Raw genomic sequence first — 13212 nt, forward strand, 5'->3', positions numbered from 1 at the left:
TGCTTCTGCCAGAGGATCCCCGGACCTGAATAGGCCCCTGGGAAGTTCCTTGTTTAGATGAGATGCCATCAAATCTATTTCTGGAAGCCCTCACATCTGAATAATTTGAAAAAATACATCTGGGTAAAGACCATTCTCCCGGATGTAAAGCTTGATTGAAAGAGATAATCCGCTTCCCAATTGTCTATACCTGGGAAATGGACCGCAGAAATTAGACAGGAGCTGGATTTAGCCCAAGCAAGTATCCGAGATACTTCTTTCACAGCCTAAGGACTGAGAGTCCCACCCTGATGATTGACATACGCCACAGTTGTGACATTATCTGTCTGAAAAACAATAACGTCACTTTCTTCAAAAAGAAGCCAAAACTGAAGAACTCTGAAAAATGCACAGAGTTCCAAAATATTGATTGGTAATCTCGCCTCCTGAGATTTCCAAACCCCTTGTGCTGACAGAGATCCCCAGACAGCCTCCCAACCTAAAAAACTCTCATCTGTAGTGATCATGGTCCAGTTTGAATCAACCGAAGAGACCCGTAGAACTATATGATAGTGATCTAACCACCAAATCAAAGATAGTTGAACATTGGGATTCAAAGATATAAAAAGTGATATCCTAGAATCCCTGCACCATTAATTCAGTATAAAAAACTGGAAAGGTTTCTTATGAAAATGAGCAAAGGGAATTGAATCCAATGCTACAGCCATAGTACCTAAAACTTCCATGCATATAGCAAGTGAAGGAAATAATAGAGACTGAAGGTTCCGGCAAACGGAACCCAATAAAATTGTCACTTGTCTGCTAGAGACAAAGACATTGACACAATCTATCTGGAAACCTAAAAAAAGGTGACCCTTGTCTGAGGAATCAAGGAGCTTTTGAATAAAAGATCCTCTTACCATGTGTTGAAGAAAAAACAAAAGTTGAATCATATGAGATTCCACAGAACGAAAAGACTGAGCCAGTACCACGAGACCGTCCAAATAAGGAACCACTGAGAACCTTGAAAAGATTCTTAGAGCTGTCGCTAGACCAGAAGGAAAAGCAACAAATTGGTAATGCTTGTCAAAAAAAGAGAATCTCAGAAAATGAAAATAATCTGAATGTAAACAGAAAATGAAGATATGCATCTATTGTATCTATTGTAAACAAATAATGCCATTACTGACCAAAAAGGCAGAATAGACCATATAAACTCCATTCTAAAAGATGGTATACTTTTATGACAATTCAAAAAGATTTTCTATCTTTGAAATAATGAATAGTTTTGAATAAAACCCCCAAATCCTGTTCCTAAAAAGGAACTGGTATAAATACCCCAGAAAACTCCAGGTCTGAGCAGCGCCTTGAGCCCCAACGGGTGACCAGCCGCGCTTCACAAGTACCCAATACATATAGGACTGAAACACACTTCAGGAAAGTGTGAGCCTTACTGGAATAGCTGGAATATGTTAGAGAGAGAAAAAATACTTCTCACAGACGGTTTTACTCTGAATCCTATTCTGTATCCAAATCTAAGAAGTTTGGACCGAATTGAACCAAACAAATTTATTAAAAAAGTCATAACCTGCCCCTTACCAGCTAAGCTGGAATAAGAACTGCACCTAAATGCAAATTTGGGGAGCTGACTTTGATTTTTTAAATGGCTTAAATTGAATGAAGAAAACTTCCAATTATAAACATGTTACTTCGGGAAGAATTAGAATTCCGTTCCTTAGTAAGAAAAAAAGCTTAACATTTAGCCTTAGAACTCAATCTTGAAGCCCAGAGTAACAGTTGAAGAATTGAATCCAATTGTGAACCAAATAATTGATTACCTTGGAAAAAAAGAAATATGGAATTTAGAAATCAAATTAGCATTCCAAGATTGAAATCATAAAGTTCTTCTAGCTAAAATAGCTAAAGACATAGATTAAACCTCATTTGCGAAAATATCAAAAAAATGACGACACAAATGAAATTATTAGCATGTTGATCAACTTAACAATGCTAAACAAATCATAATCCGATAATTGTTGCACTAAAGTATCCAACCAGAAAGCTGAAGCAGTTGCAACATCAGCCAAATAAATTACAGGTCTAAGAAAAGTACCTGAAAAGAAATAATTTTCCTTAAATAAGATACAAGTTTCCCAAGGAAAAAAATAAATACTATCTGCTATAGGAATAATAGTATGTTAGCAAGAGTAGAGAAAGTCCCATTAACTTGAGGGATCTTCCTCAAAACTTAAAACTAACTGCCGGCAAAGGATACAATTAAAAACCTTAAAGAAGGAATAAAAGAAATTCCCGGCCTATTCCATTCCCTAGTATCAGGAACTGGGAAAAAAAAACCTCTGAAGAAACCAAAGACGGTTAATAAGCAGAATTTAAATGTTAGCTAGTCTTAATCAAAAGAACTAGTTACTTCAATATCCAAAATAATCAACACCTTTTCAACAAAAAACGAATGTACTCTATTTAAAAAAATAAAAAAGTAGATTTGTTAGTGTCAATATCTGATGAAGAATATTCTGAATGAGAAAATACACCATCAGAGAAGGATAATTCAGTATGTTGTTGGTCATTTGAAACTTCATCAACTAAATGAGAAGTTTAAAAAAGACCTAAACATTTTATTAGAAGGCGGGATAGCAGACAAAGCCTTTATACTAGAATCAGAAAAATATTCTTATAAATTCCTAAATATATCTTGTACATAAGATGTAAAAAGAATAGCAATGCATAAATACTAATGGACTCTGCATGTAAACGTTTATCATAAAAACTTATTACAAACCATAGCTAAATATAAACATTCATAACATTAAAATAAATGAACTTAGCTTTGGTAGGACCGATATCAGTCATCAGGAATCCCTCAGTATTTTCTGATACAGGAACAGCTTTTGAAATATCTTTCAATATGTAATAGAAAAAAACAACATATAAAGCAAAATTATCAAATTCCTTAAATGACAGTTTCAGGAATGGGAAAAAATGCAAAATAAACAAGCCTCTAGCAACCACAAGCAACAAAAAAGTGAGACTGAAATAATGTGAAAAAAACTGGCGCCAAGTATGACGCCCACATTTTTTGGCGCCAAGTAAGATGCCCACATTATTTGGCGCCAAGTATGATGCCCATATTTTTTGCCGCCAAAAATGACGCCCACATTTTTTGGTGCAAAAAAACGTCTGTAACACACATGCGTCAAAAAATGACTCAACCATGTGTAAACTTCCAGCGTCAACTATGGCACCGGAAATGACGAAATTTTGCGCCAAAAAACTTTGCGCCAAGAATGACGCAATAAATTGAAGCATTTTCTGCCCCCGCGAGCCTAACAGCCCGCATGGAAAAAAAGTCAATTTGAAAATTTTTGAAGGTAAGAAAAAATATTTATTCATATGCATTTTCCCAAAAATAATGAAACTGACAGTCTGAAAGAAGGAATACTGATTAACCTGAATCATGGCAAATATAAGTTTAAAACAGTGCCCAACCATAGCTTTGAGTGTCATAAATAGAAATAAGATTTACTTACCCCAAGACACTCATCTACATATAGTAGATAGCCAAACCAGTAGTGAAACGAGAATCAGTAGAGGTAATGGTATATAAGAGTATATCGTCGATCTGAAAAGGGAGGTAGGAGAAGAAATCTCTACAACCGATAACAGAGAACCTATGAAATAGATCCCCTAGAGGAAGACCATTGTATTCAAATAGGCAATACTCTCTTCACATCCCTCTGACATTTACTGCACTCTGAGAGGAAAACCGGGCTTCAGCCTGCTGCGAAGCGCATATCAACGTAGAATCTAGCACAAACTTACTTCACCACCTCCATGAGAGGCAAAGTTTGTAAAACTGAATGAATTGTGGGTGTGGTGAGGGGTGTATTTATAGGCATTTTAAGGTTTGGGAAACGTTGCCCCTCCTGGTAGGAATGTATATCCCATACGTCACTAGCTCATGGACTCTTGCTAATTACATGAAAGAAACATAAATAACAAGACCTTCATATAGACATTCAAAGATATAGGTTGATATGATTACACCAAAGAAGACATAGTATTATTATTAAAATTATTATTATCGGTTATTTGTAGAGCGCCAACATATTCCGCAGCGCTAGTAGGGATACATCTGGAACCTCAGTTTTATAGTCTCTACTTTATAGGGTTTCCTCATATGGCACATAAGGTCACTCTTGTACCTGAAAACACTTATATATTCTGGAGGAAAATTAGTTTTTGAAATGGCCGCTTTTGGACCTGTAAATATATTTAATATGAAATAGCAACTGATATTCTAAATGCTTTACATATAATTAGTAAAATAAAATAACACGTGAACCAAGGAACTGTGGGGATTATGAGCACAAGGAATAGACCAATAGTAACTAATGTCTGGCATACCATAGAGAATACAGACTCAAAAGCTATAAGGCAGCGTCATCCACAAGAGCAGTGTAAAGTACACGTATAAAAAAATAAATATAACCCACTTTTTGACAGCTAGGTATGGAATTTCGCTAGTGAAGGAGGATTGAAAGACTCAATTAACCTTTGTTGGGGACAAAGTTAAGCAATTGCTTGCAAATTAACCCTCTAACTCATATAGGCTTACTATGTAAGGAATAACAAATTGACATCTGTTAAATACTGCTGTGCAATGTTAAGTATAAGGGGCCCCTAACGCCTCGGCCACTGGCGCTAGGACCATCACTTCCAAAGAGCAGCATATGCAATAATAAAACTAAAGGGCAACCATATCTCATATATCATTTTATGCGTTATGCACTATTATCAGGGATAGAAAAATGAGAAACAATAAGAGTCTACATGCAAGACAACAGTGTGGCGAGGTCTTCAGGGCAGACCTATGAGTAATAGAACCCCTAAGCTTGTTGGGAGGGGCTAGAAAAGAAAAAATATATACTTGTTTTATAAATAGCTGGAACAACTGAAGGGGATATAGGCATAAAAAAACAGCTTAATGGGAAGCAAACCATAGGCTGGTGCTATATGACATAGTTAACCCCTAATAGCCCCAGAGATTTAAGTCCACTACCATTTTCAACTCTTTTCTGGAAGCTAAGCTGAATGTCAGAAACAAAAATAAAATATAGAGCTTCCACTGTATTAACACTTAATGTCCCCAAAAACGTTAACCCACTCCCACCTTCAGGCCTTTTGAGGAGAGATGGCTACACTAAAAAATATCACACGGGGAATGCTGTGTGAGCTGATGAATATTGGGGTAGTGCAAACTCAGCCAAATAATACTGTATAACCTATCCCCACTTTCCTTGTCGTGTTTCAAAGTTAACCCACACCATGTTGAACTGCTCCAGGAAGTGAACAGTCTGGTGCTTTGCGAGAGGTGTCCCAATTTACAGCACACAGAGGTACTCCTGGTGTGTGGAGCCATATTATCAGGAGCATCCTCATATTTACAAGTAGGTACCTTCTTGGAGGGTTCCCGAGTAGCAGTCCCACAGTTGACCTGGCCTGAAGATCGTAGGTTGCAAGTTTCATGGGGTTATTCCCAATCGGAAAAGTACAAATTTGATCTACTGTAGCTGGCATGCACAGAACTTGTGATCATCCGGGGAGCAAAGGTTTGCCGTTATATATTTTCCTAGTAGGACCCTTCCCTATAGTCTCCCACAAACCAAAAGCATTAGAAGTGTCCTTGATAGAGTCCGGGAGCTTCACAGGCTGTCCCGCTTCTATGTCGCTATCTCCATGCTGTAGAAACGCTTCCTCCTCAATTGAGGTATCGAGAATAATGGCTCCGTGATCTCTTACATCTGAGGGAGTGGCTGTGCGTCCCACCTCAGGCAACAGCTCCATAGGGCCACATCTAATGCTGCAATCAACTGGGGGGATTAGTGTGCTCCATCTATACTGAAAGTTACCCTTGCAATTACTGGGCGAGGGAATAATTGTGATCCCCAAAGTGAAAGGCTTTTTCCCCTCAACCAGTGTAAAGGAGGTTGATAAGAGTTCCCCTGGTAACTGCTGTTTTTGGGTGTAGGACCTGCACTGTGCTCTTAGTGAGTTCCGCTCTGACTCAAGTACTGTATAGATCTCAAGGAAATGAGCATCCATAATTGTCACAAGCCTTTGTAGAAGTGCGACAGCTGCCGCCATTTTAGATGGGCCAAACTTATAGTAGCGTCTTGTGCTTGGTAATTTAGGAGTTTAGAATCACACTTCTCCAGCTCAGTTATTAGCATACTATTAGCAAATGGCAGTCTGCATATGACTGCCTTACCCCCACGTCCGTTGGGGGGGGGGGTCTGAGATCGCGTGTTAGGCCGCCACCTGCAATCTCAGTGGTCCAGATCAGGTTCCAGCAGTCATGAATACACCGGAGCTTGGATCAAAGTTGTTCACAGACTCTGAGATATTCTTAAATGTAAGTCTTTATCCAGTTGACCCGCTGTGTTAGCAATAACTGGCGGTTTAGCTAAATCTTTACTAGAGCTACTGATGTTGCGACCGATTGTGGCCGCTGCCCGGACACGCCCCGTATCAATAATTTTTAGTGATCTGGCTGCTTCTTGAGATAATAGTTTATCAAGCTCCGCTCTTTTACAATTTAATATTTTAAGTGTTGCCTTGCTATGGGTGACACAGTGGTGAGTATGTAGTTGCTTAATTTCTTCTCTTAACCTATCTATACAGATTTGTGCTGCTTTTAACTTAGAGCTTGATTCTCTAATCAGTATACCTCATGTAAAAGCCTTGAGCGCCCCCCACACATATGACGGGTTTTCTACTGACTGTTGATTTTAACCAAGGAAAGTACCAATTTCCTTTCTCAAAGACTCTAAGAATATTAGATAAGGTGGGATTCAAGTTCCAACACTTATTTCTTAGCGGATCTATTAAGCCTGAGAGTGTAGTTAAAACTATATTATGATCTGACCAAGTGCTGACTATTATGTCTGACTTTATAATTAATGGCGACAATATCTGGCTCACTAGAATATGATCAATTCTGGAATAAACCTTATGGGCTGTGGAATAGAAAGTATAATCCCTGCTTTTACCATTATGAACTCTCTAGCTATCCAGCAGATTATGATCCAACAAAAAATCATACAACACTTTTCTAAATTTCTGACCCTGAGAAGCAGACCTCACCCCTGATCGATCCACTTCTGGGTCTACCACCAAATTGAAGTTTCCCCTAATGATCAATCTGTACTGTTTCTAATACGTTAACAGCTCACTTATTTTGGCCAGGAATGGGGCTTGGGACTCGTTAGGGGCGTATATATTCCCTATGACAACTGGCATGTCGTGGATTTTGCCTCTTAAAATTATGTATCGTCCCTGTTTATCTATAAAAGCTTCTTCTTCCTGGAAGTTAATACTGCTATGCATAAGTATAGAGTCCCCACACTTTTTCTTAGGACTAGTGGCATGAAACTGTAGAGGGTATGTTCTGTCCCAATATTTAGGGGTTACTGAATTTGTGAAATGCGTTTCTTGCATGAAGATTATGTGTGCCTTCAGGGATTTATACATACTAATGGCTTTGCATCTTTTCACATTAGAGTGAAGACCTCTAACATTGTGCCTGATTACATTAAGTGTCATAAGTGTATTGACTGGCGCTTGCTTTTAACACAATTACATTGCTGAACATTTCTACTAGCATCAATAGAACACTTCTCTCTGAAGGAAGGAGTAAACCAAAACAAGTTAGACAGGATATCGAGATAGTTTAGGCTGGGGTTTCCAGTGGGAGGAGCTGTTCAGTAGAGCACGCTGAGGCTGGCGTGTGACACCGAGTTCGGACATCTTGTGCACCTTCCTCCTGTGGCCATCTCTCCCGCTGCTGGTGTTTGATAGCACCCTAGGGAGCCGGGCAAATCCATTTCGGCCCCGGCAGGAAACCCTCAACTGACTACAAACGGCTTTCAGTCTGAGCCGCAACTTCACTGGGTCCCGGAAAAAAACCCGATAAAGCCGATCAAGCGAACGCAAGCATTCTTACCCTAAAGTTGGAATCTATACCCTACAAAATGTGAAATACCCAGTTGGCAGTGGTATATTTGGCGGAGTCTGGGAGGCTCGTGCTGTCAGAGGGTAACAGAGCGTCGAGAGCGGATCGGTGCCTTGGGCGCCGCTGGAACAAAGAGGAAAAGTTGTGCCCGTTGTGGGGTGGTTCTGCCTCCTAGGGCACTGTTAGTGTGACGGATTTCCTCGGCCCACTTCAAGTCATTGTACCCGGTATGTGCTAAACCTGGGATATATCCAAAGAAGGGCTCTGACCAATCCAGGATCAGTATTGAGGTCGAGCCTCTCTTTTGAACCAAGAGAGGATTGGAGGTGTGTAAGGACACTGACGTCACGCTCTCTATGCAAACGGAACCTGTACAGACACGCTGAGCAGCACAGGGTACATCACTGAAGACGAGAGCAGACTTTTTAATCCCCAGCTGAAACAGGCTCATGAGAGCGGAGCAAAGTACGCAGTATTTGTAAGTTACTAACTTTATTATATCTATCTGGTCGGGAGGCTTGTGATACAGCCGTAATTGCTGGGTAAAAGAGAGGCCGCTGTGCCACTATATGGAAATAAGTCCTAATGCCCCTACACTTTGGAAACCTGGAATAAGAGCTATCTGTGGGGAACATCTATAAAGTTAACTCTTTGAGCCATTGTGATAGTGAAAACATCCCTTCAAATAACTGACTGGTATATCTGGCATATATCGCCGTGGAAAAAAGATTAAGCTACTACATAAACGCAAGCCATATAACCTTCAAACTTTGAAGTGAGGGTTAAAACTTTAATCGGACATTTCTAAACACTATGCCTAAGAAATATATTATATGGTAATTGTTGTGTCAAGCTGAAACCCAGGGGGATATATAGCCTGTTTAAAATCTGTATTATTCAGTTAAATAAGCTTATTTGAAGGAAAGGTTTCTGGAAACTTTATCATTTAAAGGGAGACGCTGAATACGTTATATTGGGTTTATGTGCTTGCGCACATATAGAAAAGGAGACAAGCTCATATAAATATAAGAATAACGAAAACTAACTGGTTTAGGTAGGAGAGATTTACAGGCCTGTATGAACTGCTATGCACTATTATCACTATTATAATAATACTACTATAATTGTCACATCTCTTCTGGAAATATAATACAAGGGAAACGGGGGGAGGGGGTTATAGAGAATTGTTCATAGTTTCTTTTCTTTTTTTTTTTGTGTTTATTACTGGGGTTTTTTAGTGTTTGAGGGTTTTCACATCAATGTGCACTTGATTTATTTGTTTTTTTTCACTCTGTCCTTTATGGATAGATTTATCACTCAGGTAAAATCTAATTCACCCAAAATGCCTGTAAAAATAAAAGAAAAAAAAAGAAAAACATCAGACACCAGTTTGGATAGCTCAATAGAAACTAATAAAATGTCCTCTTATTCTCAAACATTGATTTCTCAGCTAACAGAGATATTTTCCCCACAGTTTGAAGTAATCAAGAAAGAGCTAGGGACTATTTCCGCTGAATTAGTCACACTGTCTTCTGAAGTTAGGCAGTTCTCGAATAGATTAACTGAGGCTGAGACAAGAATCTCTGAGGTAGAAGATATTTCTCATATTCATGGAGACTTAATTCAGAAACAGGAAGCTAAAATTAAAAACATGCAGTCACGCCTGGAGGACCTTGAAGATCGCTCCAGGCGCAATAATATTAGGATAGTGGGCCTCCCAGAAATATCAGAATATGAGGATCTGTTGAAATTCACCTCAATTACACTACCCCAAACACTAGGGATGCCCCATGAGTTGCTACCCCTAGCGATAGAAAGAGCACATAGGTTGGGCCCCAAGAAATCCTACTCGGATGGAGTCACGAGGAACAGAATCTGTATCTTTAAATTGTTAAAATTTCAAGATAAAGTGGAAATATTGAAATTATTTAAAAAAAATGATCCACCCATTTTTGGAAAGAACCGGATTCTGTTGTTCCAGGACTTCTCATATGAGACGTCAGCTAAAAGAAAACTAATGGCCCCTTATTGCTCGCAATTAATAAATAAAGGGGTTAAAGCTCGCTTGATATATCCAGCTCGTATAATTATTGAGGACAAAGGTATTAAATATTCCTTTGATGAGGTGGCAGATGTGAAAAATTTATAGAGACAGGGTAAAGCTTTAGTCTGCATATAATGAAAAGGTTATTCTATATGGAATTTGTTTTTGTTCTAAATAACAGAAATGACATGTTAACAAATGCAGTGAAGTTGTTATATTGTATTTTATGTGTGATATGTTTTTCCTATCCTGATGCACTCCCCCCTTTTTTTTTTTTTTCCTCTCTCTCTCGCCCCTCTCCTCCGCCGCCCCTCCCCTACCTCCCCCGTCCCGTGCCCGCGGTCCGCCCCGAGTGGATTCTTCCTTGTGAAATGGCTAATTAATCGGATTTTTAGATGGTGGAAGAAATTAAGATTTTATCTTGGAATATAGGAGGGATTTCTTCCCCCATTAAACGCAAATTGATTATTAAAACTTTAGCTAGCTATAAACCAGATATTGTTCTCCTTCAGGAGACACATCTTAATGAGCTTGAAGCGGCTAAACTGAAGATAAAATGGGTAGGGGAAGTAGTCTCTACGACCGGGCGTGCTAGAAAATGTGGGGTTGCTATCCTTTTTCATAAAGAGTTAGAATATAAATTGGATAAGGTAGAAATAGATTCGGATGCAAGATACATCATTATCCATGTGTTTATAAAGGATATTAAATTTATAATTTGTAATATATATGCCCCAAATAAGTTTTCTAGAGAATTTTGGGAGAAAATAAAAATCAAATTATTTCCCTTTAGTGCTGACAACTTAATTCTAGGGGGTGATTTTAATGCTACCTTATGTCCGGTATTAGATAGACTTTCTAATAAAAATAGATTAGCCCATGAAAAGAATGCAAAATATTTATCACAATTTTGTGCAAAGCTAAAATTAGTGGATATATGGCGTGTAAAAAACCCAGATAAACAGGTATTTTCTTGTGAATCTAAAGCACACTGCACTTTCTCGAGAATTGACCTACTGTCAGAAATTAGGGACAAGAATTGGAGATATCATTATCTCAGACCATGCAATTATTTCCTTGTCATTTCCTTCTGGGCTAAAGAATAGGATACAAACGCCCAGTTTTTATTTTCCTCGACATTTGCACACTAACCCTAAATTTGTTAATTTTTTGAGATCCCTCTGGCAACGATACTATTCTGACAATATAAGCTATGTTAATAAACCGGAAATTTTCTGGGAAGCTTTTAAAGCTGTAATGCGGGGAGAAATACAATCATATATTAGTATAGCGAAGAAAAAGAGTAAAGCCTGGGAAATCCAAATCATGAATAAAATCAGGAACTCATATAGAAATTATTGTTTAAGGCGCACTTCGGCAAACTGGAAAAAATATCAAGATAATAGGAAGGAAAGAGACTTGTTCTTAAAACAAAAACTCTTAGAGGAGGAAGCAAGAATAAATCTCCAATTTAAAGGATTGCACAGTTCCTCCGCTAAATATTTAGCTAGACTCACTAAGGTCAGAAAAAAGAAAAATATTATTCCCGCGATTCAAACTGAAAAGGGAAGATATACGGAGGCTAAGGGGATTATGGAGGCATTTTTTGCTTATTATCAACAATTATACTCTAGAGTAGAGACGGATATTATTAACCAAGATACCTTTTGGTCCATGATAAAGCTGCCTCAATTAAGTAGCGAGGACTTAATATTGATTAATGCTCCAATATCTATCGATGAAATTAGAAAAGCCATAGATCATTTGAGGATGAATAAGGCTCCTGGACCAGATGGGTTTCCAGCGGAGTTTTATAAATGTCTTGGTGAGCTCCTTCTGCCCACTTTAGAAAAACTTTTTAATTATTATTATATGTCTAATAATCTGATCTCTAGTTATTTCTCTGCGGCCAATATTTCGCTCATTTTAAAGAAAGGTAAAAATCCCGAAGATCCGGCCTCTTATAGGCCAATTTCAGTTCTGAACACAGACTATAAGATCTTAATGGCTATTATGGCTTCAAGGCTATCTTCTTATATACATAAAATTATTCATCCAGACCAGACTGGTTTTATGGTAGCTAGAAATCCAGCAAAGAATACTCGCAAATTGATCAATTTTTTAGATTATGCTTGGAATGTGGATAAGGAGAGGAAGAAGCCACTATGGCAAGGGACTGCGATACTCTCCCTAGATGCGATCAAAGCCTTTGATTCAATTGTTTGGGAATACCTTTTTAGGGCAATGGAGAAGTTTGGCTTTAAAGGGGAATTTGTACAATTTATTATTAGACTATATCATAAACCAATTTCCTTTTTACTTATTAATGGATCTTTATCGTCTCAAATAATACTACAGAGAGGCACTAGGCAAGGGTGCCCCCTTTCTCCTTTACTTTTCACTATAGCTTTGGAACCTCTCGCGATTCGATGCAGAGATCTTTTGATAGGAGTCCCATTCGGTATATACCGTCTCAAAATGTTGCTCTACGCAGACGATGTGTTGATTTTTCTCACCAATATACAGCAATCTATTCCTATGATTCTACATGTGTTAAAAGTTTTCAGCTCCTTTTCAGGTTATAAGATAAACTTGGAAAAGAGCGAATTAATGTGTATAAATACTTCTCAGCTAGAAGGTCTCGATATGCCATTTAAATTGGTTGATGCTATTAAATATCTAGGTTTGGTTTTGCATAAAAATCCTAAATTTTCGTATAAAGCTAATTTTGAGCCTCTTTTTCAAAAAATTGGATCCGATTTACATCTCTGGGCCGCCTTCCCACTGTCTATCACAGCTAGAGTTAATTTGATAAAATCAATCATTTTTCCGCGGTTGTTATACCCGCTCCAAAATTTGCCTTTATTCTTATTGAATAAAGATTTAAAGTTTTTTAATTCCCAAGTTTCTAAATTTATTTGGAACAATAAAAAGCCCCGAATTGCATTGGCTAGATTAATGCAAAACTCCGGGTCGGCCGGATTGGCGCTTCCTAACATTAAATTGTATAACTTAGCTGCTATGGTCAAAACGGCAATAGATTGGATCGCTGGCACTAATTTAGTCTCATCAGAAGAGCTAGAAAATTATTTGATTGCTCCATTTGTGTTAAAAGCTATATTACATATTCATGTCCAGAAACTACCTCAGAATGTCA

Source organism: Bombina bombina, chromosome 2 (assembly GCF_027579735.1).
Source record: "Bombina bombina isolate aBomBom1 chromosome 2, aBomBom1.pri, whole genome shotgun sequence".
NCBI classification, from domain to species: Eukaryota; Metazoa; Chordata; class Amphibia; order Anura; family Bombinatoridae; genus Bombina; species Bombina bombina.